The following is a 25919-nucleotide window of genomic DNA, read 5'->3' on the forward strand; positions in this document are numbered from 1 at the left end:
TCTGGTGTGAGGTGATTTCTTGTTGTGGTTTTGCTTTGCATTTCCCTGATGATTAGTGATGTTGAGCATCTTTTCAGGAGTCTGTTGGCCATCTGGGTGTCCTCTTGGGAGAAATGTCTATTCATGTCTTCTGCCCATTTTTTAATTGGATGATTTGTCTTTTTGGTGTTTTATTGTACAAGTTCTTTACATATTTTGGATACTAATCCTTTATCAGATATGTTATTTGTTAATATCTTCTCCCATTCCATAGGCTGCCTTTTAGTTTTGTTAATTGTTTCCTTCACTGTGCAGAAGCTTTTTATCTTGATGCAGTCTCAACAGCTTATCTTTTCCTCTTGTTTCCCTTGCCTCAGGAGACATATCTAGAAAAACGTTGCTGTGGCTGATGTCAGAGACATTACTGGGCATGCTCTTTTCTACGATGTATATGATTTCAGGTCTCACATTTAGGTCCTTAAGCTACTTTAAGTTCATTTTCATGTATGGTGTAAGAAAGTGGTCTAGTTTCTATCTTTTACATGTAGCTGTCCAGTTTTCCCAACACCATTTGTTGAAGAGACTTTCTTTTTCCTATTGCAAATTCTTGCCTCCTTTGTCAAAGATGAATTGACCATAAGATCATTGATTTATTTCTGGGCTCTGTACTCTCTTCCATTCATCTATGTGTCTACTTTTGTGCCAATACCATACTGTTTTGATTACCGTAGCTTTGTTGTGTAACTTGAAATATGGAATTGTGATACCTCCAGCTTTGTTTTTCTTTTTTCAGATTTCTTTGGCCATTTGGAGTCTTTTGTGGTTGCATACAAATTTTACATTGTTGGCTTTAGTTCTGTGAAAAATTCTATTGGGATTTAGAGCGGTATTACACTAAATTTATAGATTGCTTTGAGTAGTATAGACATGTTCACATATTTGTTTTTCCAGTCCATGTGCATGGAATGCCTTTCCATTTCTTTGTATCTCATTCAAATATTTTCATCAGTGTGTTATAGTTTTCAGAGCACAGGTCTTTCGCCTCTTTGGTCAAGTGTATGCCTAGATATGTTATTATTTTTGGTGCAACTATAAATGGATGGTTTTCTTAATTTCTCTTTCTGCTGCCTCATTATTAGTGTATATAAATGCAAGGGATTTTTCTAAATTGAATTTGTATACTGTGACCATACTGAATTCATTTATTTTCTCTGGTAGTTTTGGAGGGATCTTCAGGATTTTTATATATAGTATTGGGTCATCTGCAAATACTGAATGTTTTTCTTCTTCTTGGTAAATCTGGATGTACTTTTTCTTGTCTGATTTCTGTGGCTGAGACTTCCAGTACTGTGTTGAATAAAAATGGTGATAGAGGATATCCTTGCCTTCTTCTTGAAATGAAGGGAAATGGTCTCAATTTTCCACTATTAAGTATGATGTTTGCTGTGGGTTTTTTATATGTGACCTTTATTATGTCGAGTTGTGTTATATCTAACTCTATTTTGTTGAGGGACTTTATCATCAATGGATGTTGTACTGTGTCAAACAAATTTTCTGCACCTATTGAAATGGTCATACAGTTTTTATCCTTTCTCTTGTTATGTCATATATAATACTGATTGATTTGTAAATATTGGATGATACTGAATCTTAGGAATAAATTCCACATGATCATTACAAATGAAATTTTTAATGTATTGTTGGATTCAATCTGTTAATATGATGTTGTGGATTTTTGTATCTTTATTCATCTGAAGTATTGGACTGCAGTTCTCTCTTTTATAGTGTTTTTATCTGCTTTTGGTATCAGGATAATTCTGGCTTCATAAAATGATTTTGAAGCTCTGCTTTCCATCCAATATTGTGGAATAGTTTGAGAAGAATAGGTATTATTTCTTCTTTAAATATCTGGTAGAATTCTCCTGTGAAGGTTTCTGGTCCTGGACTTTTGTTTGTTAGGAATTTTTTCCTTACTGATTCAATTTCATTGCTGATAAATGGTCTGCTCCAAGTTTCTATTTCATCTGACTTCATTTATGGGAGATTATGTGTTGTTAGGAATCTATCCATTTCTTGTAGGCTGTCCAATTTGATGGTGTATAATTTTTCATAATAGTCTCTTAAAACCCTTTTTGTTTCTGTTGTGTCAGTTGTTATTTTTCCTCTTTAATTTCTGATTTTGTTTGAGTTCACTCTATTACTCGCTCCTTTTTTATGTACCTGGCAAAATGTTTATCAATTGTGTTGTTCTATTGAAAGAACCACCTCTTAGTTTCATTGATCTGTTCTTTTGTGTCCTTTTAAAAATTTTTCTATATAATTTAAATTGTTCTAATCTTTATTCTTTCCTTTCTTCTGCTGCTTAAGGGTTTTATTTCTTCTTTTTCGAGTTCCTTTAGTTGTAAGGTTAGGTTGTTTCTAGAGATTTTTCTTGCTACTTTGGGTAGGCCTGTATTGCTATAAACCTTCCTCTTAAAACAGCCTTTGCTATATCCCAGAAATTTTGGACTATTGTGTTTTCATTTTCATTTGTCTCCATGAAATTTTATTTCCTCTTTGATTTCTTGGGCTGATCCATTAATTGCTTAGTGCCATGTTATTTAAACTTCATGTATTTTATGCTTTTTCTAGATTTTTTTTTCTTGTGGTTAATTTCTAATTTCATAGTGTTGCTGTCAGAACAAAATGCTTGGTATGATTTTCATCTTCTTGAATTTATTGAGACTTGTTTCATTGTGTAATATATGGTCTGTTCTGGAGGATGTTTCATGTGCACTTGAAGAGACTATGTATTCTGCTGTTTTAGGATGGAATGTTCTGAATATATCATTTAGATCTATCAGATTTGATGTATCATTCAAAGCCATTGTTCCTAGTTCATTTTCTCTTTGTGTTTGCTATTAACTGCTTTATGTATTTGGGTGCTTTCATGTAGGGTGGAGAAATATTTACAACTGCTGTATTTCTTGTTCCATTATCCGATTTATTAGTACATAGTGTTCATCTTTGTCTCTTGGTACAGTTTTTCCTTTAAACACTATTTGGCTTCCATTTCACATTCATTTGCTGGATAAATGTTTCTCCATCCCTTCCTTTTCAATCTACATGTGTATTTAAGTCTGAAATAAGTCTTTTGTAGTCAGTATAAAGATATGACTTGTTTTTTTCATCTATCTCATCACACTGTGTCTTTTGATTACAGCATTTAATCTACTTACATTCAATGTATTTATTGTTAGGCATATGCTTACTCCCATTTTGTTACTTGTTTCATTGTTGTTTAGGTATTTTCTGGTCCTTTCTCCTCTTGGTCTCTTTTTTTGTGATTAGTTGTGTTCTTTACTAATATACTTGGATTGTTTTCTCTTTATTTTTTGAGTATCTACTATTAATTTTTTATTTGTAGTTATCATTTAGGTTATATATATCATCTTCTGTATATAGCAGTCAATATTAACTTATTGGTCACTTAACTTTGAAATCATTCTTTATTCTCTCTTCCCACATTTTAGGGATATGGTGTCATATTTTACTTCCTTTATTTTGTGAGTCCTTTGACTCATTTTTATGTATATCCTTATTTTTACTATTTTTGTGCTTCCTTTCCTTTTGATCTTTCCTTTCCTTACTACTCACAGTTCCTTTCAGTATTTCTTGTATTGTGGGTTAGTGGTCATGAATTCCCATAACTTTTGTTTGTCTGGGAAACTCATTAATTCTTCAATTCAATTGCTGGGTACAGCATTCTTGTTTAGAGGCCTTTTTCTTTCTGCACTTTGAAGATATCATGGCACTCCCTTCTGGTCTGCAAAGTTTCTGATGAAAAATCAGCTGATAGCTTTATGGATTTCCTTTGTATGCAACTGTCTTCTTTTCTCTTGCTGGTTTTAAAATTCTCCCTTATCATGATTCTTTGTCATTTTCATTACTATGTCTTTTGGTGTGGACATAGTAATTTTGTAAGGTTCTCTCTGTGCTGTCTGATTCTTGATTTCTGTTTCCTTCAACAGATTTGGGAATTCTCCAGCTACTCATTCTTCAAATAAATGTTTTTACCCTTTGCTCTCTTTTCTCCTTCTGTGATCCTGATAATGCAAATGTTACTATGCTTGCCTGTGCCTCTGAGTTCCATAAATCTATTTTCATTCTGTATTATTTTTTCTCTTCCCTGCTCAGCTTGATTGCTTTCCATTTACCTTATCCTCCAGGTTGCTGATCCATTCTTCTACTTTGTATGGTCTACTCTTCATTCCATCCATGTATTTTTAATTTCATCTCTTGAGTTTTTCCTCTCTGATTCTTTCTTTTTTTTTATCTTCTCTCCCTTTATTGAGGGTCTCACTGATGCCCTCCATTATTTACTCAAATCAGATGGTTTCCTTATGGTTTCCTTACTTTAAATTCCTTATCAGGTGGGAGTTAAGTTGGCAGAGTACTAGGGGAAACTTTGCCTCATTGCTCAAACATAGGTAGATGAATATCAAAACATTTTGAGTACACAAGAAATGATCTGGGTACTGAGAGAGCAAAACTGAACAACAATAGCTCAAAAACAGCCACAATGTGGCAGGTAGGAGCTTTGGGGGAGAAAAGAACTGTGGACACTGCAAAGGGGAGGGAGCCCTGATCACAGAAAGAGCAAAGAGGAGAGGGAGAGAGAGAGAGAGAGAGAGAGAGAGAGAGAGAGAGAGAGAGAGAGTTGGAGGGAGAGAAAGGGTGGATGCACACAAAGGGTATTTTACATTAAGAAATTTTCACCAAAACCACTGCGTGGAAAAAGAAGACAGACTGACTACCACATTATTTATAAGCAATGAAACACAAAGACTGAAGTTTTGGAGGTCAGAACAATCGCCAGTGTCCTGTTTGGTGGGCTTAAATGTGCTCTGGTGGGGAATAAAGGTAGAGACCCAGAAGCTGACAGCATGGTCTGAGGATCCCCTGGGTCACATGGAGAGAAACTGTTCCCCTGCTTGGAGTTCATTTGGGAGAGGTGGCATGGCCTGTAGGGGACAAAAGACTTGGAAGATGCCAATGTGCTGCTCTATTCACTGGCATAGAAATAGAGATGGCAGCTTAGGGTAGCTAACCTTGGTGCCAGGTTTTGGCTGAGCATTACCATATACTCCAAAACCTTGCATCGTCAGGCAACTGATATCTGGGATGAACTGTCAAGCAGCAAAAAAGCAGCAAAACACTCTCCCAGAGGGTCAGAATGAATCTGAACCACGTGGATCTTTAAAATTTGGAGTTTTGAAACAGCTCTTCATCTGAGATAAAACCCAGGAGTACTGAGCCACCTGGCAGGCAGACAGCTTGGATGCAGGCAGAGTGAAGGCAGGGATCTGGAAGAAGCTGGGGACCCAAGATGGGTGATTATTTGCTCTTCTGTGTGGGCTTGCCGGGGAGCGGCAGGCTTGAGCTTCCCTCTCTGGGGACGAGAGAGCAGGGTAATGCCATTCCCACCCTCCCCCAGCATGATTGACCTCAGTGAGCAAAATAGCACCATCAAGTGGAGGTTGGAGCCTCTTACACCAAGCCCCCTCCACTGCACCCTGCAGGTACATCTCCACTAGGGCAAGTCCTCCAGAGAATCAGCAAAACCGGTCCAGTCCCAGAAGACCAGCACAAACTTGTCTCACATACCAGATCTACTGATCATAGAATGCTGCGAAGAACCGACTGGAGGAGGAGCCAAGATGGCAGAACAGCATGGAAGTTTTTTTGCATCTCACATCCATGAAATACAGCCCGATCAACACTAACCCATCCTGCACACCTAGAAAACTGATCTGAGGATCAACGCAACAATCTGCACCCTGCACCACAGAACTCATCAGGTTCATGGCGCGGAGAGGTGAACTGGCGGAGAGAGAAGCCGTGGAGAGAAAGGGCAGGGAGCTATTTTTGCTTGAGGAGAGAAGACGGAGATAGAGGGAGATTTCGGGAAAAGCGCCCCACCAAAAGCAGCTGGAGGGAAAGTGGAAAAGTGGAAACAGTCGCAGGGACTGAACTAAAAAGTGAGAAAGTAGAAAGGAGAGGGTTTAACTTCCATTAACACTCTGTAAACAGGGAGATCTCAGAGTCTGAAACTCTTCAGCTCAATACCTGGCAGTGCTCTGGTGGGAAGGGCAAATCTCCAGGAGCAGAGTGGGGTCTGGAAGGTTCTTGGGCCACATGGGGAGAAGTGGTTCCACTGCTGAGAGGACATTTGGTAGAGGTTGTGTGGCCACCCAGTCCCAGCAGACCCCAGAGAACAACCACATTCACTGGTGTTGGAACAAGGTCATTAAGGGTGAAGCCTGGTGCCAGATGTGTGTTGTGATTTTCCATAATCTCTGAAATGCTGCTGCTGTACGATCGTGTGAACTTTTTCTGGGGTGGGCACCCAGCTGGGCACCCAGCTGCAGTCTCTGGGCATCAACAGCAGCACCATCCCACAAATGTTCCCGGGCATGGCCGGCACCCAGCCATTGCTTGGTGAGACCCTCCTGCAGACGATCTGAATGGGTCAAAGCTGCAGTCCCTCAGAAGTGAGGGGTGGGAAACACAGCCACATCTGAGATAAAACTCAGGAGAGAAGTGCCACCTGGTAAACTAATGGCTTGGTCACAGACAGTGTAAAAGCAAGGAGTGGGTGGAAACCAGAGACAAAGGACAGGAGCAAGATTGCTAGTAGGGGAGAGCACTGGGTAGCTGGGTGACTCCATTTTCACCCCTTCTGCGCATGCACATACACACCTACAAGCACCACAACAATCCACCCCAGTAAGCTAAGCAGTGACATCTAGTGAAAAACACAGCTGATACACTAAGCCCCACCCAAGTGGGCCAATGTTGCTCTTCAGGAACACCAGAAACCTCTCTGCTTGCTTAGTCTATGGACTATAAAGTGCTTCATAGTTTGACTTCTAGGGGAAACTGATGTAATTTCAATCGTATTTCAGTCTGTTCACTGGTCCATTTATTCAATTTTCTTTCTTTTGTATTCTTTTTCATTTCTTTTCTTTTTCTTGAATACAGAAAGAGAAATATCTATTTTTATTTTCAATTTTTATTAAAAATATTTTTCTTTATTTTTTCTACTATATTTTTTACTTTTTTGTAAAATTTTTATATTCCATCTTACTTCCATCATTTCATGTTATTCTATTTCATTGTATTCATTTTCTCAAATTTTCAAAGGTTTTCCTTTTTTCCCCTTTTTCTCTAATCTATCAAACTAGTTTCATTAACCAGACCAAAACACACCTAGACTCTAGCATCATTTATTTGATTTGTGTGTGTGTGTTGTTTTTAATTTTTTAATTTTAATTTTTTTTTACCTTATCAATTCCTTTCCTCCCTTCAAAATGATGAAACAAAGGAATTCACTCCAAAAGAAAGAACAGGAAGAAGTGACAGCCAGGGACTTAATCAACACAGATACAAGCAAGATGTCTGAACCTGAATTTAGAATCACGATAATAAGAATACTAGCTTGGGCCAAAAATAAATTAGAATCCCTCACTGTGGAGATAAAAGAAGTAGAAACTAGTCAGAATGAAATAAAAATGCTATAACTGAGCTGCAATCTCAAATGGATGCCACAGATGCAAGGATGGATGAGGCAGAACAGAGAATCAGTGATATAGAGGACAAACTTGTGGAGAATAATGAAGACAAAAAAAGAGGGAGACTAAGACAAAGGAGCATGATTTAATAATTAGAGAAATCAGTGACTCATTAAAAGGAGCAATAGAATCATAGGGGTCCCAGAAGATGAAGAGAGGGAAAAGGGGTTAGAAGGGTTATGTGAGCAAATAAGAGTGGAAAACTTTCCTAACCTGGGGAAAGACACAGACATCAAAATCCAGGAAGCACAGAGGACCCCCATTAGATTCAACAAAAACCAACCATCAACAAAGAACATCATAGTCAAATTCACAAAATACTCAAGCAAGGAAAGAATCATGAAAGCAGCAAGGGAAAAAGGTCCTTAACCTACAAGGTAAGACAGATCAGGTTTGCAGCAGACCTATCCACAGAAACTTGGCAGGCCAGAAAGGAGTGGCAGGATATATTCAATGTGCCAAATCAGAAAAATATGCAGCCAAGAATTCTTTATCCAGAAAGGCTGTCATTCAAAATAGAAGGAGAGATTAAAAGTTTCCCAAGCAAAAATTAAAGGAGTTTGTGACCACTAAACCAGCCCTACAAGATATTTTAAGGGGGACTCTCTGAGAGGAGAAAAGACAGGGGGAATAAAAGACCAAAAGCAACAAAGACTAGAAAGGGACAGAAAACACCACCAGAAACTCGAACTCTACAACAAGAAACATAATGGCAATAAACTCATATCTTTCAGTACTCGCTCTAAACGTCATTGGACTAAATGCTCCAATAAAAAAACACAGAGTAACAGAATGGATAAGAAAACATGATCCATCTATATGCTGTTTACAAGAGACCCACTTTAGACCTAAAGACACCTTCAGATTGAAAGTAAGGGGATGGAGAACAATCTATCCTGCTAATGATTGTCAAAAGAAAGCCAGAGTAGCCATACTTATATCAGACAATCTAGACTTCAAAATAAAGACTGTAACAAGAGATTAAGAAGGGCATTATATCATAATTAAGGGGACTATCCTCCAGGAAGACCTAACAATTGTAAACATTTATGTACCAAATGTGTTAGCCCCCAAATATATAAATCAATTAATTATAAACATAAAGAAACTCATTGATAATAATACCATAAAAGTAGGGGACTTCAACACCCCACTTAAAGCAATGGAAAGATCATCTAAACAGAAAATCAACAAGGAAACAATGGCTTTGAATGACACACTGGACCAGATGGACATAACAGATATATTCAGAACATTTCATCTTAAAGCAACAGAATATGCATTCTTCTCCAGTGCACATGGAACATTCTCCAGAGTAGATCACATACTGGGACACAAATCAGGCCTCAACAAGTACAAAGAGATCAAGATTATACCATGCATATTTTCAGACCACAACACTATGAAACTCAAAATCAACCATAAGAAAACATTTGGAAAGATAGCAAATACTTGGAGACTAAAGAACATTCTACTGAAGAATGAATAGGCTAACCAAGAAGTTAAAGAGGAAATTAAAAAGTACATAGAAGCCAATGAAAATGATAACACCACAGCCCAAAACCTCTAGGACACAGCAAAGGCTGCCATAAGAGGGAAGTATATAGCAATCCAGGCCTTCCTAAAGAAGGAAGAAAGGTCTCAGATACACAATCTAACCTTACACCTTTAAGAGCTGGAAAAAGAACAGCAAATAAAAGCCAAAACCAGCAGAAGACAGGAAATAATAAAGATTAGAGCAGAAATCAACACTATTGAAACCAAAAAACAAACAAAAAACCCCACAAAAAACAAAAACAAAACAACACAACAAGAACAACAACAAAACAGTAGAACAGATCAATGAAACCAGAAGCTGGTTCTTTGAAAGAATTAACAGAATAGATAAACCACTGACCAGTCTGATCAAAAAGAAAAAGGAAAGGACCCAAATAAATGAAATCAAGAATGAAAGAGGAGAGATCACAACCAACACAGCAGAAACTAAAACAGTAATAAAAGAATATTTTGAACAACTATATGCCAATAAAATGGGCAATGTGGAAGAAATAGACAAATTCCTAGAAATATATAAACTACCAAAACTGAAATAGGAAGAAATAGAAAATTTGAACAGACCCATAACCAGTAAGGAAATCGAATTAGTAATCCAAAATCTGCCAAAAAACAAGAGTCCAGGGCCGGATGGCTTTCCAGGGGAATTCTACCAAACATTTAAGGAAGAGTTAACACCTATTCTCTTGAAGCTGTTCCAAAAAATAGAAATGGGAGGAAAACTTCCAAACTCTATGAAGTCAGCATTACCTTGATTCCGAAACCAGACAGAGACCCCACGAAAAAGGAGAAATATACACCAATTTCCCCGATGAACATGGATACAAAAATCCTCAGCAAGATATTAGCCAATGGGATCCAACAATACATTAAAAAAAATTATTCACCACGACCAAGTGGGATTTATACCTGGGATGCAGGGCTGGTTCAATATCCACAAAACAATCAATGTGGTTTATCGCATCAGTAAAAAGAAGAACAAGAACCACATAATCCTCTCAATAGATGCAGAGAAAGCATTGGACAAAATACAGCATCCTTTCTTGATAAAAACTCTTAAGAAAGTAGGGATAGAAGGATCATACCTCGAGATCGTAAAAGCCATATATGAAAGACCCATATATCATCCTCAATGGGGAAAAACTGAGAGCTTTCCCCCTAAGGTCAGGAACAAGACAGGGATGTCCACTCTCGCCACTGTTATTCAACATAGTATTGGAAGTCTTAGCCTCAGCAATCCGACAACACAAGGAAATAAAAGGCATCAAAATCGGCCAGGAGGAAGTCAAACTTTCACTCTTCACAGATGACATAATACTATACTCTATATGGAAAACCCAAAAGATTCCACCAAAAAACTGCTAGAACTGATCCATAAATTTAGCAAAGTGGCAATATATCAAATCAATGCACAGAAATCGGTTGCATTCTTATACACCAATAATGAAGCAACAGAAAGAGAAATCAAGGAATCGATCCCATTTACAATTGCACCAGAAACCATAAAATACCTAGGAATGAATCTAACCAAAGAGGTGACAAATCTATGTACAGAAAACTATAGACAGCTTATGAAAGAAATTGAAGAAGACACAAAAAAAAAAAATGGGAAAAGATTCCATGCTCCTGGATAGGAAGAACAAATATTATAAAAATGTAAATACTATCCAAAGCAATCTACATATTCAATGCAATACCTATCAAAATAACACCAGCACTCTTCGCAGAGCTAGAACAAACAATTCTAAAATTCGTATGGAACAAGAAAAGACCCCTAATAGCCAAAGCAATCTTGTAAAAGAAAACCAAAGCAGGAGGCATCACAATCCCAGACTTCAGGCTGTATTATAAAGCTGTAATATCAAGACAGTATGGTACTGGCACAAGAACAGACACTCAGATCAATGGAACAGAACCCAGTACCCAGAAATGGACCCACAAATGTATGGCCAATTAATCTTTGACAAAGCAGGGAGGAATATTCAATGGAATAAAGACAGTCTCTTCAGCAAGAGGCTGAAGTGCTGGGAAGACTGTATAGTGACATGCAGAAAAATGAACCTGAACCACTTTATTACTCCACACAAAAAAATAAACTCAAGATGGATGAAACACCTAAATGTAAAATAGGAAGCCATCAAAATACTAGAGAAGAAAGCAGGCGAAAACCTCTCTGACCTCGGCTGCAGCAACTTCTTACTCAACACGTCTCCGGAGGCAAGGGAAACAAAAGCAAAAATGAACTTCTTGGAGCTCATCAAAATAAAAACCTTCTGCACAGCAAAGGAAACAATCAGCAAAACTAAAAGGCAAGCAATGAAATGGGAGAAGATATTTGCAAATGACATATCAGATAAAGGGTTAGGATCCAAAATCAAAGAACTTATCAACTCAACACCCAAAAACCAAATAATCCATTGAAGAAATGGGCAATAGACATGAATAGACACTTCTCCAAAGAAGACATCCAGATGGCCAACCGACACATGAAAATATGCTCGATATCACTCATCATCAGGGAAATACAAATCAAAACCACAGTGAGTTACCACCTCACACCAGTCAGAATGGCTAACATTAACAACTCAGGCAACAACAGATTTTGGCAAGGATACAGAGAAAGAGGATCTCTTTTGCATTGTTGGTGGGAATGCAAGCTGGTGCAGCCAGTCTGGAAAACAGTATGGAGGTTCTGCAAAAAATTAAAAATACAACTGCCCTACAACCCAGCAATTACACTACTAGGCATTTATCCAAGGGATACAGGTGGGCTGTTTCGAAGGGGCACATGCACCACAATGTTTACAGGAGTGCTATCAACAACAGCCAAAGTATGGAAAGAGGCCAAATGTCCATTGATGGATGAATGAATAAAGAAGATGTGGTGTATATATACAATGGACTATGACTCAGCAATCAAAAAGAATGAAATCTTGCCATTCACAACTATGTGGATGGAACTAGGGGATATTATGCTAAGTGAAATTAGTCAGAGAAAGACAAATACCATATGACTTCACTCATATGAGGACTTTAAGAGACAAAACAGATGAACTGAAGGGAAGGGAAACAAAAATAATATAAAAACAGGGAAGGGGACAAAACGTAAGAGACTGTTAAATACAGAGAATAAAAAGAGGGTTGATGGGGGGGTTGTGGGTGGGGGATGGGCAAAATGGATAAGGAACATTAAGGAATTTACTCCTGAAATCATTATTACACCATGTGCTAACTAACTGGGATGTAAATTAAAAAAATAAATCAAATAAAATTTTTTTTAATTAAAAAAAAGTAAAATGTATTAAAATGAAAAATTAAAAAAAAATTGAGTAACTGAAATCTAACCATGGACATCTCCACTAGCACTGCCGTTGAAATAATCAATTATCCACAGAGGCTGTCTGTGCTAATGGACCCACCTAGTGACATTGATTTGTAACCCCCAGACCCACCAGCTCACTGCTGTTCATGATGGCAGGGCGAGTGCTCTGACGTGCGTCACCCATCGCATGTGTCCTGTGAGGCTGAACGAGTTGCTGCTCTGCATTTCCATGGTAAGTCCCACACTGTAAACATGTGTCCTTTTCAGGGTCTATTTGGTGCCACATTTTCTGCATTTACATGCACTTTCCTGGTGATTTCAGTGTTTCAAAAGGCCCTGAAGCCCAGAGCCGCAGGGCTGACAGGTGTTCCCAAGCACAAGAAAGTGAGATGAGCCTCACTGACAAAACTACGGTGCAGGTAGGTCCTGCTCAGGCTCGCGATGCAGAGTCCTGTGCCTTTGAGTTCAGTGGTAATGAATCAACAATGCGGTAAATCCAGGAAAAGGAAATTCTTGATGTCTATGTGGAGCCACCTAAGAAAATGTTAAAGTAACATCTAGGATGTTTTGATGATGCCACGGAAAAGAGGGGGAAAGAGCTCAATATGAGGATTCATGAGATGATGATGATGATTTCTAGCTGTTTCTAAAGGCATCATGGGTGGCACAGTTGTGAAGTTGAAAGCCAAAGACACTGGGGATCAAAGTAACCAGGCCTGGAAATGTCACAGTTCTGAGCTGGTATTTCAGGATAGGGAAATACAACATACAATAAATTATTTGGAAGTGTGTGTGTGTGTGTGTGTGTGTATGTGTGTGTGTAAAATAAGGTGTCTTTAATCAAAAACACACAGGAAACAAGGCTGTGTATTCATCAGTGGGCAAGTGTTGCGGGCAGAGGCTCCCATGATCCCAACCCCCTATTAACTCCAGGAGCAACGGCTCACTGTGGCTGACTCCGTGTCCTCAGGGACTGTGACACAGCAGCCACGAATGTGAGGATGCTCTATATGCCCTCTCCCTGCCGGACCCCGTTCATTCCTGAGCACAACACTCTTCCTGGCTTTTCTGGACCCACTCGTTTCCCTCCAGGGACGCACTCACACTGCTACCTCTCAGGCACCACATTTATGCACCTGTGAATCCCCTGCTGGTTTTGCTAAAATGCAAATTGTGATGCAGTGAACCTCAGTTGAGGCCAAGCCCCTATATTGCCAACAAGCCCCAGGGTGACATCTCTGCTGCTGTCCTGAGGGCCTCAAACAGCCAGGACCTGCATCTGCCCTCCTCCTTTTATCCACAACAGGTCCACTCCAACAGGTGTCTGTATTTAAACAATAAGACTGTTCACAAACAAAACTGTGTTTTCCTCAGAGGCTCACAGATGTTCCCAAGGAACAATGAGAGTGTCAAGTCTCCAGGCAAAGTGAGAGAAGACTTTTAACAAGAAGAACATCAAACATCTCAACTACTACACACATGACAGGAGGCGAAAGAAGAAAAAACTATGAAATTGGCATCAATTCAACAGACTTTTATTGAGGACATATGCCCTGCAGGTGAGATTCCTTGCCAAGGATACAAATATTAGCAAGACACGGGCTTTGCACTCAAGAGACCTAGGAATTGGAAGGGAAAAAGGATGTAAATGTGGGGCAAAAAGGATGGGAAGTGAGGCGCAGATTATCCACAGTGCAGGTTAGAGTGATGGAAATTCACACCAGGCAGAGACCGCTTCCTCTTGTGGATCAGGGAAGGCTCCCTGGAGGAAGTGACACAGATGCCTGTGACCCATGGAGGTACTCGGACTTCATTTTACTCTGAGATAAATTAGAGATTTAAGCCCCAGAATCAGGTCAGAACAAGAAATCCTGCTAAGTTACACTTAACTCATCTTGACAACCCATCATCGAGCAGAGAGAAAAGACAAAAGTTGCACACAGAGACTTGCAAATCCATCACCACTGAGCTGGGTTTAAGTATGTCCTGACTCCTGGGCTGCCGGCATCTTGCTCTAAAGGGAGGCCAGTGAACCGATGTCTCCAGTGTGTTTTCCTGGGAAGATCAAATTGGAAATTGCTCTGCAGCGGGTGTAGGTGAGGACAGCAGGGAGAGGGGCACGGGGAGGAAGAGGGCTGAGGACAGAGAGGAAGGTAAGGAGATGCATGGGAAAGAGCAGGAAGGTGGTTCCAGACTTACCGACGCTTCCAGAGCCAGAACACAAGACCTGCCAGAAGCACCAGGGGCACGACCACCACCAGGAAGACCAAGCCCACCGGGTGGTGCTGCTCTGTGGGTTTGGTGCAGACGGTGTCAATTCCCATCCATCTTGGGTTCGACTGCACCTTCCTGGTCCTTTTTGCTCCTGTCACCCTCTGCCTCACCAACCACCCTTCCTCCTTCTCGTTTCCCATCCCTGATCAGAGGTGGACACTTCACCAAACACTCTGCTTCCTCCCACGTCTGTAGGATCCTCACCTTCAGCTCTCCATTTCTTGCATTATTAATTTTATGTCCTTTATGATCTGCAGTCCCGAGAATCCCAAATGTTTCATCTCACTCTCCTGCTCTGCTTCAGGACCACCCACCCCCTTTCCCAGCTGGACCCCTACCCTTTCTCACCCCAGTAGAGGACCACATCCTGGCCTCCTAGACTGCTGTGTCTCACTCGGCAAGACAGGCCAGCTGCCTCTCTGGCTTCCACGTCCAAGGACGTCTGAAGATACCATGTCCCGTCAGCATGGGGCAAGAGGTCGCCTCGCCAGGTGCCCTGTTGCTCCTGGTCACCCCGCATCCACGTCACCCACACTGGCTTTGGGTAGAAGCCAGAGACATGGCACACAAGGAGCAGACGGCCAGGACCCGGACTGGGGCCAGTGGACAGCCAGGCCTCTGGCCTCACTGCAGAGACAGGACAGGCATTCTCAGACTGAGAGGGTACGTCTTCACATCACATTAGAAATACACATCTTTCCACCTCTAGGAACCTGTCACCATCATCCTCTGACTCTCTTGGCCCCTACTCCACCAAATTTGAGAATATGGTGCAAATTTATGAGTGCACGGAGAGATAATGCTTGGAGAGAGGGAGCAGGACTGACCTTGTCGTTGAAGGTCTGCCTTCCCTGCCTCAAGAAGACCCAAGAGGAAACGGGGGCAGATGTCATTAATATTTGCTTGTATTCATAAGTTGACCACATGGTACTGATTGAATAGTTTGGAGACCTGCTGAGCTCTCCTTCCTTCCTCCCTTTGGAGATGGCCACCATGACGTGTTCTGGAAGCTCACGAGGTCTGACCCTTTATACGCAATCTGCATGAAGCCTGTTGATGCTCCTCCAAAGTGAGAATCGCAGCCTCCTGCCAGCTGTACCTGAAAGGGATCTGGGAAGAGAGAATGTGAGTTACAGGAAATGGAGAGGGAAAGAGATGAAAGGAGATGAGTGGAAGCAAAGGACAGAGGAAGCAGAGGAGAAGTTGAGGGCTTTGGACAGAATGGAACAAAGTTTGGTTTGAGTGGAGACTCAGACAGAGGGGAAGTGGTGGTCGCTGGAGGCAGAAGAAAGGTAAATTACTGAGAAAGGAGCACATGCTGGAGAAGCAGGAAGGATGTGGGCAGAGAACAAGGAAGGGCTCCACAGGGGAGCTGTGATGAAATCGTCAAGGGTGAGGGGAAGGCAGCGGACAGAGGGAACACGTAGACAGACAAACGTCTCTGATGGGACTGAATGGGGAGAAAAGCACATTTCAAGGATCAGTCACAGAGTGAGGAAGAGGAGAGTCTCTGGCCGGAGGCCAGGGAATGGGGTGGTCATGGGAGACTCTGATGAGAGACAGGAGAACACAGCCTGGTGTCAAGGAGAGGAGGGGAAATAGCAGAAGGCGTGAAGCTTTTCAAGTTCGGGGTCTGGCTTCTGCCTCCTGAACACAGGGGTGTGATTCCGTTTTATGATGGGGAGTCGAGAGGTTCAGCAGCCAGGGGAGGCTCTTTCCTGGAGGAAGAAGGAATTCATGGTGACACACACAGGCCACCTCCATCCCACGTGTCCTGAGGGACCCGAGCTCACATTCAAGCTGCCATTGACTGGCATGCTCCTGAAATATCAGAGGAAATCTCGTGGAGAATGTGTGAAATGACTTTTCTTGTTCCATTAGCTCCTCATTGCTGAAGTTGCCCCTGGACCACGGCCACAGAAAAATGAAAGCGCCCGTCTTGCTGGCCCAGCCACGAGTCTGCAGTTCATCCAGCCAAGCCGAGCCCTGATTCTGTGTCCAGGAACGGTTGCAAAAGGATGTTGCCAGGATGGTTCGAAAAGAGATTGGCTCTTGGAAGTCTGTGCCAGAAGAACAGATAGACATTGGGAAGGAGAGAGAATGCCAAAGAAAGTTGCCAGGGAGGGGCCCGAAAATCTAGAGGACAGGGAGCCGTAATTCTCTCAGGAGACATGTGCTGCCCCGGAGCCCCAAGCTTCATCCCCATCCTTCAGAAATGGGATCACGGATGTTCAGGAACAAACAAGGCTGACATCCCTCACTCCCCAGGAATGTTCTTGGGAACCCACACCACAAGTGCACACACGCACACACACACACAGATAAATGCACATATGTACACACACACACTCAGAGTTGCATGTGTATGCACAAACATAGACATGTATACAAAGAGCCGTACGGACACACACAGAGACATGCAAACAGGCACCTATATGCACATGCTCATACCTGCTAACACTTGCATGCAGACGCACAAGCACAGGTACACACATCACAAACTCGTGTACCCATGCAGACACACATGTGCACACACGCAAACACACATGACTCACATGAGCACACACAGGTATGCATATGTAAGCGTGCATGCTTGTGCTCCCACAGGGCGTGCCCAGAGTCCTCACCATCGTCAGTGTCACCACCTGGGACGAGAACCGTGAGCAACACCAGTTGCAACAACAGCATCTTATGTGCAGATGTTCTTTCTTTCTCTCCAAAAGTGGGTCTTTGGCATCTGTTCTCACAAACCTCCCCACACACAGCCCCTCTCTTCTGACTTCCTTCTCAACACACACGCCTGCCCTGAGTCTCCCCGACAATGCAGATGGACTCCACCCTCAACCCTGGGCACCTACTCAGACTCTCACTTCCCCTCCGGGTCTGACCCTCCTCTCGGCTTCCAGCTTCTCCCTGTCACCAGCCTCCGTCGTGCTCCCTGAGGCCCTGATTCAGGCCCTGTTCAGGCTGGGGAACAAGTCTCGTGTGGCATGGAAAAGGGACTCTACCTTCCATGCCTTTTCTACTCATCCAGACAGTAACCCATGAAGACACACGGCTCCCCAGCACCCAACCCTGGACCCTGCTGTCACCCTGTCCCTCGTGCCCTTGGGTCACTGCCCATGGACTCCCTTGCCTCTCTTACCCCTTCTGCAACCCATTCACATCTCTGACTTCTCACTGTCTGTGTTCAAATACAAAATGAAGCAGCTTGATTTGAAGGTCACCTTCCCTTAACTGGGGGGACAGGCGTCTAATCATGCAAATAATCTCGCCTTCTTGGGGGATAGAGAGGGTCCATGTGAGAGAGGACCTCACTTGTGATGAACAGAGAATTCCTCACTGACGGGGGAAGACTTACATTTCTGGGGGAGGTTGGACTACACTTAGGTTAGGTGAAACAAGGTTTGGGGAGTTGGCCTGCCCAAGGCACCATTTTGAGCCCATGGGTTTCTTTTAACACTTACTCTATTCGCTTTTCCAAATTTCGCCATGATTGCCTGTGTAACAGTATCAACAACCACCAGTTCACCAATGTTTTTAGGGGAGAATCAGTTGCCATCAGTGAGACCACAGGACACTGAAACATCTATGACTACTGGTGTGAGGTGACATCTCATTGTGGTTTTGATTTGCATTTCCCTGGTGATCAGTGATGTGGAGCATATTTTCAAATGTCTGTTGGCCATCTGGATTCCTTCTTCAGAGAAACTTCTATTCATGTCTTCTGATTATTTGTCCTTTTGCTGTTGAGTTGTACAAGTTCATGATATATTTTGGATACCAATCCTTTATCAAACATGTTATTTGTTAATACCTTCTCCCATTCCATAGGCTGCCTTTTAGTTTTGTTGATTGCTTCCTTTGCTGTGCAGAAGCTTTTTATCTTGATGTAGTTTCCATAGCTTATTTTTCTTTTTGTTTCCCCCGCTTCCAGAGACATAATAAGTTAGAAATAAGTTTCTGTGTATAATGTCAGAGACACTACTGCCTGGATTTTCCTAGGATGTGTATGATTTCAAGTCTTACAGTATGGTATAAGAAAGTGGTCTAGTTTCTATCTTTTACATGTGGCTGTCCCATTTTCCCAACACCATTTGTTAAAGAGACTTTCTTTTTCCTATTGCATATTCTTGCTTTCTTTGTCAAAGATTAATTGACCATAAGATTGTTGGTTTATTTCTGGGCTTTCTAGTCTCTTCCATTGATCTCTGTGTCTACTTTTGTCCCAATACCATACTGTTTTGATTACAGCTTTGTAGGATAACTTGATATCTGGAATTGGAATATCTCCAGCTTTGTTTTGTTTTTTTTTTTTTTTCCTTTTTCTCTCATGATTGCTTTGGCCATACAGAGTCTTTGGTGGTGGCATAAAATTTTATGATTTCTTGTTTTAGTTTTGTGAAAAATGCTATTGGTATTTTGAGACTCATTGCACTAAATCTGTAGATCACTTTGGGTAATATATCCATGTTCCCAATATTTGTTTTTCCATTCCATGAGCCTGGAATATCTTTCCCTTTCTTTGTGTTACCTTCAATTGTTTCATCAATGTGTTATAGTTTTCAGAGTACAGGTCTTTCACCTCTTTGGCTAAGTATATTTCTAGATATGTTATTATTTTTGGTGCAACTGTAAATGGGATGGTTTGCTTAATTTCTCTTTCTGCTGCTTCATTATCTTTGTATAGAAATGCAAAGGACTTCTCCATACTGATTTTGTATCCTGTGACCTTACTGAATTCGTGTATTGGTTCTTGTTGTTTTGGGGGAGGCGTCTTTAGGGTTTCTATATATATAGTATTGTGTCATCTGCAAATCGTGAATATTTTTCTTCTTGGCCCATTTGGATGCCTTTTAGTCTTTCTCTTGTATGATTGCTGTGGCTGACACTTCCACTATTATGTTGAATGAAAGTGGTGACAGTGGTTAGCGGACATCCTTATCTTCTTCCTGACTTTAGGGGAAATGCTCTCAATTTTTCACCATTAAGTATGATGTTAGCTGTGGGTCTGTTACATACGATCGTTATTATGTTGAGTTATGTTACATCTACATCTATGTTGTTGAAGGATTTTATCATCAATAGATGTTGTACTGCGTCAGATGCTTTTTCTGCATTTTCTGAAATGGTCATATAGTTTTTATTCTTTCTCATGATGTCATATATCGTGTTGATTCATTAGTGAATACTGAATGACACTTGTACAGCAAGAATAAATTCCACGTCATCATGAGGAATGAATTTTTAATATATTGTTGGATTTGGTTTGCTAATATTTTGTGATGGATTTTGGATCTTTGTTCATCAGAAGTGTTGGCCTGTAGTTCTCTCTTTTTGTAGTGTCTTTGACTGCTTTTTGTATCAGGATAATGCTGGCTTCATGGAATGAATTTGGAAGCTTTCCGTCCTCTCCTATTTTGTGGAATAGTTGAGAAGAATAGATATTATTTCTTTAAATATTTGGTAGAATCTTCTTGTGAAGCTGTCGTGGACTTTTGTTTGTTCAGAATTTTCTCCCTGCTGATTCAATTTCATTGCTGGTAATTGGTCTGCTCAAATTTTTTATTTATTCCCACTTCATTTTGGCAATTATATGTTTCTAGGAATCTATCCATTACTTATAGGTTGTCCAGTTGGAGGCCTATAATTTTTCATAAAATTCTCTTAAAATCCCTTGTATTTCAGTGGTGTCACTTATTGTTTCCCCTCTTCATTTCTGATTTTGTTTGAGTTTGCTCTATTGCTTGCTCTTTTTTTAATGAATCTGGCTACATTTTTATCAATTTTTGATCTTTTAAAGGACCACCTCCTGGTTTCATTGAACTGTCTTCTGTGGTTTTTTTTTCCATATCATTATTTCTGTTCTAATCTTTATCTTTTTCCTTTCTTCCACTGCTTTTTGTTTTTATTTCTCCTTTTCCTAGCTCCTTTAGTTGTATGGTTAGGTTGTTTCTTTAATAATTATCTTGTTTCTGGGGTGCCTGGGTGGCTCAGTCGGTTGAGCATCCAACTTTGGCTCAGGTCATGATCTCGTGATCTGTGAATTCAAGCCCTGTGTCCAGCTCTGTGCTGACAGCTTGGAGCCTGGAGCCTGCTTCGGATTCTGTGTTTCCCTCTCTCTCTGCCCCTCCCTGCTCATGCTCTGTCTCTCTCCCTCTGTCAAAAATAAATAAAACATTTAAAAAAATATTTTTAAATAATTATCTTGCTTCTTTAAAGAGCCATGTATTGCTATAAACGTCCCTCTTAGAACTGCCTTTGCTGCATTTCAAACTTTTGGGCCATTGTGTTTTCATTTTCCTTTGTCTCCATGTATTTTCTTTATTTCCTCTTTGATTTCTTGTTTGACCCATTCATTCTTTAGTAGCATGTTATTTAACCTCCATGTATTTTACGCTTTTTCCAGATTTTTTCTTGAGTTTCATGTGTAGTTTCATATTGTTTATGTCAGAAAAAGATGCTTGGTATGATTTTGATCTTTTTCAATTTATTGAGACTTGTTTTGTTGCCTAATATATAATATATTCTGGATAATCTTCCAGGTGCACTTAAAGAGTTGTGTATTCTGCTGTTTTAGGATGGAATGTTCTGAATATATCATTTAGATCTATCAGATCCAAGGTGTCATTCAAAGCCATTGCTTCTTTGTTGAATTTCTGCTTGGATGGTCTGTCCATCAATGTCATTGGGGTGTTAAAGTCTCCTACTATTATTGTATTACTATGGATTACTTCCTTTATTTTTGTTACTAGCTGATTTATGTATTTGGGTACCTCCATGTAGGGTGCAGAAATATTTACAATTATTATGTTTCTTGTTGGATTGTTCCCTTTAGCGGTATATAGTGTCTCTCTTTGTCACTTGGTACAGTTTTCATTTTAAAGACTATTCTGTGTGATATAAGTATTGCTACCCTGGCTTTCATTTCGCATCCATTTGCTAGATAAATTCTTCTCCATCCCTTCACTTTGAATCTTCATGTGTCTTTAGGTCTGAAATGAGTCTCTTGTAGGCAACATAGAGACAAGATTTGTTTTTTTATCTATCTCATCACACTATGTCTTTGGATTAGGGCGTTTAATCCACTTACATTCAATATATCTACTGATTGGTATGTATTTATTGCCATTTTCTTTACTCCTTTTGTGGTTGTTTTTGTATTCTTTGTTTCTTTCTCCTCTTGCTCTTTTCCTCATGATCAGTTGGGCTCTTTAATGATATGCTTGGATTATTTCCTCTTTATTTTTTGATAGCTATTCCTAATTTTTGATTTATACTTTTCATTCAGTTTCTACATAATATCTTCTGTATATAGCAGTCAATGTGAACTTATTGGTCACTTCACTTTGAGCCCATTCTTTATTCCTCTCCCTCTCGCAGCCCCCACTTTTTAAGTATATGGTGTCATAATTTACATCCTTTTATTTTGTAAATTCTGTGATTGATTTTTATGGATATCCTTATTTTTACTGCTTTTGTGCTTACTTCACTTTTGGTCTTTCCTTTCTACTCACGGTCCCTTTTAATATTTCTTGTACTGATGCTTTGTGGTCATTAATTCCTTTAACTTTTGTTTGTCTGGAAAAATCTTAATCTCTATTTCTATTCTGAATGATAGCCTTGGTGGATAGAGTATTCTTGCTTGCAGCTCTCATTCCTTCAGCAGTTTGAATACATCATCACACTTCTTCTGGCCTGCAAAGTTTCTGCTGAAAAATCAGCTGATAGCTTATGGGTTTCTGTTGTATCCAACTGTCTTCTTTTCTCTTGCTGGTTTTAAAATTCTCTTTTATCATGATGCTTTGTCATGTTCATTACTACGTGTCTTGATGTGGACCTCCTTGGGTGGATTTTGTGGAGGCTCTCTATACCTTCTGATTCTTGATTTCTGTCTCCTTCATCAGATTTGGGAAGATTTATGCTATTATTTCTTCAAATGTCCTCCCCCGTTTCTTTCTCTTCTCCTTCTGTGATTTCGATAATTCCGATGTTATATGCTTAATGGTATCTCTGAGTTCCATAAGTCTGTTTTCATTTTGTTTTTATTTTCTCTCTCCTATTAAGCTTGATTGCTTTTCATTACCCTGTCCTCCAGGTTGCTGATCCATTCCTCTGCTTCCTATAGTCTACCCTTCATTCCATGCGTGTATTTTTAATTTCATGTATTGTGCTCTCTTTCTCTGATTCTTTTTTATGTTTTCTCTCTCTTTGTTGAGGGTCTCATTGAGGTCCTCCTCTATTTTCTCAAGTCAAGAGAGTATCTTTATGACAATTACTCTAGATTCTCTGTCAAGGAGGAGTTAAGACAACAGACTAATAGGGGAACCCTGAGCTTGCCTCATCCCTGAACACAGTTAGATGAATATCAAATCATTTGAATACCCAAGGAATTGATTTGAGAACGGAGAGAGCAACAATGCAGAAGTGGAGGTAGAAAAGTGACCACATCATGAAAGGTAAAACGTGCAAAGAGTTGATTTGGGGGCCAAAACATCTGTGGGTATTGCAAAGGGAGGGAGCCCTGATCATGGAGAGAGGAGAGAGCAGAGAGACTGTATGAGGGACAGAGAGAGAGAAAGTTGAAAGTCCCTGCAGGGGATTTCACAGTAAGAACCCTTCCCCAAAACCATTGACTGGGAAAAGAAGAGGGCTTGACCATCGCGAGTTTTTATAAGAGCAGAGTGTACAGTCTAAAGTTTTGGAGGCCCACACCATCTCCAGTGTCCTGCGTGGTGGGTTTGGTGGTGCTCCAGTGAGGAAGGAGGGTAGAGACCAGAAATGGTCAGCATAGTCTGAGTATTTCCTGGGGAGAAACAGCTCCCAAGCATTTGGGAGAAGTGGAACAGTCTTTCTGGGGACAGAAACCTGGTAGGCACCAATGTGCTGCCCTATTCACTGGCATAAGAACATAGACACCAGCTAAGGGTAGCAAACCTTAATGCCAGATTTTTGCTGAGTTTGATCATAAATTCTGAAATGCTACAGAGTCATGCAACCGATATCTGGGGCAAACTGTCAAACAGCAAAAGCACAACAGACTCCCCCCCACCCAAGATTAGCACAAGTCCACACTAATCTCTAAACTTTGGAGTTTTGTAACCCAGCTGTGTGTCTTAGAGAAAACACAGGATGGGACACCTGGGTGGGTCAGTCGGCTAAGCATCTGAGTTTGGCTCAGGTCATGATCTCATGGTTCGTGTGTTCAAGCCTGGCATCAGACTCTCTGCTGTCAGCATGGTGCCTGCTACAGATCCTCTGTCCCCTTCTCTCTGTGACCCTCCTCTGCTCTCAATCTCTCTCTCTCTCTCTATCTCTATCAAAAAGAAACATTTATGAGGAGGAGGAGGAAAAGGAGGAGGAGGAGGAAGAAGAAGAAGGAGGAGGAGGAGGAGGAGGAAAAAGAAGGAGGAGGAGGATGAGGAGGAGGAGGAGGGTGGAGGAGGAGAAGAAGAAGAATTGTGCTGTGACAGACAGACAGCTCTGACACAGTCAGGGTGAAGGCAGACATCTAGAAGAAGCCAGGGGCATAAGAGTGGTGATTATTTGCTCTTCTGTGAGGGCTTCCCAAAGAGTGGCAGGCACCAGGTTCTCACTCTGGGGATGAGAGTGGGGCGATGCCATTCACCCCCCTTCAGCACTGTTTAGTCTCAGTAAGCAAAACAGTGCCACCCAAGGGAGGCTGGAGCCTCTGATACCAAGCCCCACCCTCCTGGACCCAGCAGATGCATTCTCCACTAGGACAAGTCCCCCTGAGAATCAACACAGATTGCCCCTTTCCCAGAAGACAAGCATAAATACCTCTCACATACCAAGTCTACTGATCATAGAGTGCTACAAAGCACTCTGTGAATCCAGCTTCCTTTTTATTGTTTTTTTTACTTTTTTATTTATTTTTTATTTTATTAATTTATTTTTCTCTTATTTTTTGATCAAATTTCTTTTAAAAAGAAGACCAAAACTCACATAGAATATAGCTTCCCTTTTTAGTTTTATTAATTATCATCATTATTTGGATCTAGCTACTTTAGCAAGCAGACCAAAACACATATAGGATTTAGCTTCCTTTTATTTTTTTTTTTATTTTTGGAATTTTTCTTAATGTACCCATTACTCACAGGAACAGAAATAATATAGACTTCATTAACAAAAAAACAAAAAACAAAAAAGCAGTGACCCAGACTAAATGACAAGATGGAGTAATTCACCCCAAAAAGGAACAAGAAGAAACAGCCAAGTATTAAATCAATACAGATACAAGTGAATCGTTGGAACCAGAATTTAAAACAATAATCATAAAAATTCTATTTGGTCTTAAGGAAAGTATAGAAGACATCAGAGAGTCTCTTACTGTAGAGATAAAAGAACTAAGACCTTTTAGGAAGAAATTTTAAAATGCTATAACTGAGATGCAAAGCTAAGTGGATGCAATGACAATGAGGATAGATGATGCAGAGAAACAAATAAGCAAAATAGAAGATAAAATTATGGAAAATGATGAAACTGAAAGAAAGTGGGAAATAAAGGTATTGGATCATAAATGGATACTTAGAGATCTCAGGAACATCTTAAAGCATAACATTCATATCATAGGAGTCCCAGAAGATGAGAAGAAAAATGAGCAGAAGGTTTATTTGAACAAAGTATAGCTGAAAACTTCCTTAATCTGGGAAAGGAAACAGACATCAAAATTCAAGAAGTGCAGAGAACTCCTATTAAATTCAACCAACCTGGCCATCACCAAGACATAGTCAGACTCACAGAAAACACAGACAAGGAAAGAATCCTGAAAGCAACAAGGGGGGAAAATTTCCTTAATCTATAAGGAAAACAGAGCAGGTTTGTAACAGCTCTGTACATACTAATGTGGCAGGCCAGAAGGGAGTGGCAAGATAAATTCAATGTGCTAATTCAGACAAATGTGCAGCCAAGAATACTTTATCCAGCAAGGCTGTCATTCAGAATAGAAGGAGATATAAAGTGTTTCCCAGACAGACAAACAAAGACTCAAAGATTCATGATCACTAAATCAGCCTTGCAAGAAATATTAAAGGGGACTCTTAGAGTGGGGGAAAGGACCAAGCAACAAAGACTAGAAAGGAACAGAGAATACCACCAGAAACGCCAATTTTACAGGCAACACAATGGCACCAAATTCATCTCTATCAATAATCACG

The 25919-nt window shown here is 40.5% G+C and overlaps 1 pseudogene; it reads right to left on the reverse strand.

Moving 5' to 3' along the window:
- Positions 1 to 14329: 14329 nt before the first annotated feature.
- On the reverse strand, positions 14330 to 17430 carry LOC122235916 (annotated as a pseudogene).
- Positions 17431 to 25919: the final 8489 nt, after the last annotated feature.

The sequence above is a fragment of the Panthera tigris genome, chromosome F3, assembly GCF_018350195.1.
Source record: "Panthera tigris isolate Pti1 chromosome F3, P.tigris_Pti1_mat1.1, whole genome shotgun sequence".
NCBI lineage: Eukaryota > Metazoa > Chordata > Mammalia > Carnivora > Felidae > Panthera > Panthera tigris.